The sequence below is a fragment of the Mus caroli genome, unplaced genomic scaffold (genome assembly GCF_978045245.1).
Source record: "Mus caroli unplaced genomic scaffold, Mus_caroli_1 scaffold_20, whole genome shotgun sequence".
Classification (NCBI taxonomy): domain Eukaryota; kingdom Metazoa; phylum Chordata; class Mammalia; order Rodentia; family Muridae; genus Mus; species Mus caroli.
The window spans coordinates 1,831,765-1,837,629 of record NW_028227275.1 but is presented as its reverse complement, the minus strand read 5'-3'; the positions used below and the strand labels follow the sequence as shown (position 1 = coordinate 1,837,629).

The 5,865-nt window shown below is 46.6% G+C and overlaps 1 long non-coding RNA gene across 1 annotated transcript; it reads right to left on the bottom strand.

The window, feature by feature from the left end:
* Positions 1-392: 392 nt before the first annotated feature.
* On the bottom strand, positions 393-4,526 carry LOC110286062 (uncharacterized). The gene is made up of 4 exons (XR_002377106.3): positions 4,199-4,526; positions 1,881-2,131; positions 799-958; positions 393-454 (listed from the first exon to the last, which is right to left on the bottom strand). It is a non-coding gene; the product is annotated as an uncharacterized LOC110286062 (long non-coding RNA).
* Positions 4,527-5,865: the final 1,339 nt, after the last annotated feature.

The window sequence follows — 5,865 nt, the reverse complement described above, 5'->3', positions numbered from 1 at the left end:
TCTCACCTGAGCATGTCTGTTGTGACTTTGCTTCTGAGTAAGTTTGCTCCTTTGGAGTCCAGGTTCAGGGAAATAAAGTTGGTTTTAGAGTTATATAAGATGAATGAACATAGTCGGTCCAAAGGAGAGAAAGTCAGACAGGCTCACTTGATTCACAAGGTCAACGACTTGCCCAAAGACTGAGGTGGTCAGAAATGTGTGTGTGTGTGTGTGTGTGTGTGTGTGAGAGAGAGAGAGAGAGAGAGAGAGAGAGAGAGAGAGAGAGAGAGAAGACAGGAAGTACCAAGAAATGGGAGATTCTACCTTTTCTTTTTCTTTTTTTTTTTTAAAGATTTATTTATTTATTATACGTAAGTACACTGTAGCTGTCTTCAGACACTCCAGAAGAGGGCGCCAGATCTCGTTACGGATGGTTGTGAGCCACCATGTGGTTGCTGGGATTAGAACTCTGGACCTTCGGAAGAGCAGTCGGGTGCTCTTATCCACTGAGCCACCTCACCAGCCCGATTCTACCTTTTCTAAAGCCCAGTCAAGCTTATCCTTTCTCTGCCCTTGGCTGTAATTACCCACAGGGAGAGATTAGACCAGCCTGTGCTTCAGGGCTGTCTAGTCAGGTCATCTTATGTAGGATGGGGGATGATTCTGTGGTTATCATCACCCTCTTCATCCAATGAACCTTCAGTTACAGTTAACTTCTACTGTCAACTTGACAGAACTTAGAATTAGCATGGAAACACACTTCCGCGTGTGCGTAAGAGAGTGTTTCCATACATGTTTAACGCAGCAGGGAAGACTCACCTTGAATGTGGGCAGCTCCATCTCAAGCTCTGGGATCCTGAATTTAATAAAAGGGAGAAAGCTGGACACCAGCACACATCCATCTCTGCTTCCTGACTGTGGATATAACACGGCCGGCCGCCTCAAGCTGCTGCTGTCCATGATAGAATACATCTTCACCCTGTGAGCCAAATGTTATCAGATGCTCTGTCACACAGCTCAAGATTAACGAAGATACTGCTTTCATCCCAAACTCACTCAGCACTTGCCTCACTGGTCCGAGGAGCTCTTCTACAGGGAAAGGAAGTGAGCAGAGCATGTACTAAGACAGCCTGCTGGTCATCCAGCCCAGCTCCTCCCCTTGCTCCCTGGTGTCCCTGGAATTGTTGCTTGCCCTTCGTGCTTTATTTGCTTCATCTCTGCAGTGGGTTTTGTCGATTCCCACTCCGACTGTTGTGAGAGCTAAGGAAGTTATCCCTGAAGGTGCTTAACACAGTGGCTTACATGGTAGGCTTGGAGGGCCAAGCTTCTACCACCATCAGCAACACCTGCACTGCTTTTTATCAATGCTCCTGAGAATGGGATGTACTTCTTGAGTGGGTGGAGCACCAACTCTTCACAGACACTGTGTTCTTGTTGATCACACTCTTCCCTGCGTGAGAACTGACTGAATGATTAGGTAAATTAATGAATGGCATTCATTTCTGGCCCTACAGGTCCAGGACCATGGTAGCTTGGGAAGGTGAGCCATCCTCTGTACTTGTACTAGTGGGTGGCCCTGCCTTCATTAGAGAGAAACAAGAATCCTGCTTATTCTTGTGGGGTAGGGGGTAGGGGAGGAGGGGCTGAGGTAGGAGATGGGGATGGTGCTCTATAAGGCCAAAGCATGGGTCACTGTCACCAAGCTGCTGGATCAGATCACACCTGCTGTGGTTTTGTGTTAATCTGGAGGCGTACAAAAGTGTCACCAAACAGAGCTGGCATCCTCTGATGCCTAGCTTCTTCTCTAAGTGTCCCAAGGATCTGCAACATTGACCTGGACCAGGGTCAGACTCTACAAAATTTGGAGTCTCAGTCAGGCTTAAAAAAAAATCATCACTTACTGTTCCACGAGACCTGGGGTAGGTGAGTATGTCATCAAGTACAGCAGGATGCTCAGGCTAGGTCATCCCTGAGGCAAAGTCCAGCTCTTAGGAGTTGCAAAACATGTATCTAGTAGCTGACCAATGGGGCAAGGCTCAAGGGGAGCTCAGTTCTGTCTCTTCTTCTTGCCTTCTTAAGTTCTTCTTTGGTCCTTCTCTGCCCCTCATCACCAACCTGGCTTTTCTTACAGTGACGATGAGACAGCCCTCTGCTATGTGGGGAATCGGTAGAAACAAAGTTCATTTATTTATTGTTTTACAAAAGAGCATGTTTTGTTTTCACGAGAGTTGTTAAGGTAAGTTCTACTGGCAGGGAGTTTATCAGCCCTCTGTTTCTGCCTTGTGAGTGCTAGCCCAGGCCCCAGCATGCATCCTCAGCCTTCTAAGTCATCCCGCTCCCTCCTCCAGTTGTGTAGGCTGGCACACGGCACACCTGGCCTTCCCTCTTCCTCTCTTTCCTACTCTGGAGAGAACTTAGGCATGTCACCAGTGACAGTAAAATCCGATGACAGGCTAAGAACCCGTAAATCTTCCAAATTACTACCTAAGCTTCCGCTAGCTCTGTTTCTTGACATGCCCAAACCCAACCTCCTTGAGATCCAGACACAGGACACAACCCATTGTCTGCACCTCCAGCTGCTTCTGGGGCTCCAGGGTCCTCCTGCAGCACCTTCCCAGAATAGGTGGAGCTAAAGAGCTAAGGGCTCAGGGTAGGGAAGTGAGGACTGGCCTGGAAATCTCCCAAGCCCAGTTCTGTCAAAGGCATCTTTACTTTTCCCTTGGAAAACCCAGCCAATCAGTGGGGGGAACTGCAGAGAATATTCCACAGGATTCCAAGAGAGGATCACGAGGTGGTGAAGGGCGCTAACTCCTTTTTTGAGCATCTCTGAGCTCTGAGTGGAAATTCTAAGACCAGGATAGATTGTCCCCGAGCAGTGGAAATTAGGCATCTGTCCCCAAGTTCAAGTTGAACACAGCAGTTGTAATCCTGGTGTCAACGATGCCAGAGAAGGGGGCATCAGGGAAGCATCTCAGCTTGATGATGGCCCAATAGCCTGACTGGTTTGTATCTCCAGGATTCGCCAAGAGTTCTGTCAGTCCCGGGCCCTCAGATGAGAATCCTATGGGCTGTACTATATAAGGACCGTTTACGCAGGCCCAGACAGGGCACCAGGACTCATAAGGTGTTGGTGGGTGTGCAGAGCTGCTAACTCATTGTGGATTTTTTTTTTTTGACCAAGTCCTGGGCCTGAGGGACAAGGGAGAGAATGACCTGAATCTGGAAGGAGACTGATATGAGGAGAGATGGCCTTGGGGGGGAAGCTTTGATTTTTAGTGGGTGCAGTTAGTCTGAGAACTGCACTGAAGAAGAAGACAGAGGAAGAATAATCCATTCTCACGATGAATGCTTTCTTTTGTTCACATTACCCAGCTGTCTTGGTCCATTTTCTGTTGCTATAGTGATTTACCCGAGACTGATAGTGATGGAAAGGTTTTGATTTTGCTTAGTTCCAGAGGTCAGGCATCCAGAAACGGAGCTCTGGCATTAGTCTGCTTTCTGGGGAGGTGGAAGGACAAGATGGGGGAACAGAGGAGAGTATATGGCAAAAAGAAGGGGAAAACAAGGGAGTGGAATGTACCTTTAGAACTAGCTAGTTAACCATCCCCCTCTGTACAGTCAACCTGCCCCTGACCGTGAGAATGGTCCAGGCCCTCTGAAGGATTGATTGCCTCCAAGCATCTCCACAATGGCCACATGTGGCATGGTGGGTGCTGTATTGCAAAGCCTAAAAGATATCCTGTGTTTATATCCTGTTGATGTCCTAACTCTCAGGATCTTGCACAGTGAGAGCTGAAGGGTGAGGTGAGATGGGCCCGCCCGGTTGAGGTGCACCTGTGTTGAGGTTTGGTCGGCTGCCATGTATTGTAATGCTAAATTCTATACCAGAAGGACTAGGCCTACAAGTGAATTCTCACACTTACAAGCTTGTGTTGTGCAAACCTTGTCCCTTGATTTAAAACTATTGGTTAAATAAAATTGGCTACTGCTAATTGCTGGATAGATTAGAGGTAGGTGGGTTTTGAGTGACCTGGTTGTGAAGAGAGAAGAATGAGAAGAGACCAGGAGGAAAAGGAGAAAGAACGGGGAGAGAAAGAAAAGCCTTCATGAAGGGGGACCATGAGAATGTGGCTGGGAGAAACAGCGAATGGTTACACTGCTGGGGAGGTGGCCAGGCCAGCAGTTAGAAGAGTAGATTAGGGGTTACCAGGGTCCTTACCTGAGCAAGAGGATGGGATAGTTTAGCTCTAGGATCTCCTTGAGGGTCATTTTGTGGCCTCCCTGTTGGCTCTTCCAATAATTCAGATTCTGATACAATCTGCCAGGAGAGAGTGAAAGCATCCAGAGACCAGGTTGTGAGCTCAGTGTCTGCTTACAGCAGAGAATTTGGACACTAAAAAGAAGAAAGCAAGAGGGAGGTGTCTCTTCCCTCCTGGGGACAATGACTACAACTTCCTGCCATCTTCCTCATCCCCTTTAGCCTGCAGTTCCCTCTTCATTTAGTCTGAAGTGAACATGCTAACCATTCATTCATTTTTGTTTATTGAACACACATGTTGAGCTCTGCATTGTGATGTCACAGTTGAATACACGGACCACAGGCTGTTCTCATCAGCATACGATACCCAAGGTGGTTGTAAAATTCAGCAGGCAGAAATAACAAGGAAACTTGCAAACACGTGGACATCACAGAGCGCACTGCTGAATCATTCATGGGGTTGAGGAAGGAATTTCAAAAGAAGTAAAAACTGCACAGAACTCGGGGCACAGCCATAGCTGTGCCGAAGGGGGTTCTTGTAGCATGATATAAAGCTGATATTAGAAAAGAGGAACATTTCAAGTCAGTGGTTAGGGTTCTCACCGTAGGAAACCAGAAAACTACATACAGAGTCACTCCAAAGGGAAGTAGGATAAAGGAAACTAAAACAGGAGCAGAAAGCAATAAAACTGAGAACAGGGAAAGCAGCAAAACAGAAAGATGCTTCTAGAAGGAGAAGAAAAAGAGATACACGTCTAGCAAAACTAAAAGATACATATCAAGCAAGACTGACACAAACCAAGAGAAGATAACACGGGGGAGCTGGATGGACGGATGCCTCAGGGAGAAATAGTGCTTACCGCTCTTCCAGAGGGCTAGTGTACAATTCCCACACTGGAGTAGTATCAGAAACGAAGCCAAAGGCTGTCAGTATGGACTTATCTTGTCATTAAAAGATGATAAGCAGGGTGCTGCAGAGATGGCTCAGAGGTTAAAGGCACTGGCTGCTCTTACAGAGGTCCTGAGTTCAATTCCCAGCCACCACATGGTGGCTCACAACCATCTGTAATGAGATCTGACACCCTCTTCTGGCCTGCAAACGTATATGCAGGCAGAGTGCTGTATACATAATAAATAAATCTTAAAAAAAAAAGATAAGCAGCAATTTTGTGTTCATTACTTTAACTTCTTAAAGGAAATGGATGGATTCGTTTACTACTGCTTTAGAAACCTCCACATCTGCTTTTGGCTTCCCTCTAAACACAGTAGGACTCTTTAGTCTTCAAGCTCATGGCATTGTGACAATTGTATTACATAATGACAACTCACTAGTCAGGCCTTAGTTTGGAGAAAATCGTCCCTCTTAACCATCAACACCAAGGCAAATTCAAGTGATGGAGAACAAGGCAGGGTTCCCTGTACACAGATACAACCTTTCTCACCTTTCTGAGGAGACGCAAAGCTGCCAGCAAAATTCAAAGTTGACTCTGAAGCCCCAAGTCACTCCTTAAGTATTTAATGTAACAGCAGAAAAATCACTGAAAATTGTATGTTTAGTGTGTGCGCGCACATACATCTGTGAGTGAGTCTCATTACAGGTGGTCATGTGTGTAGTGGATAACTATCTT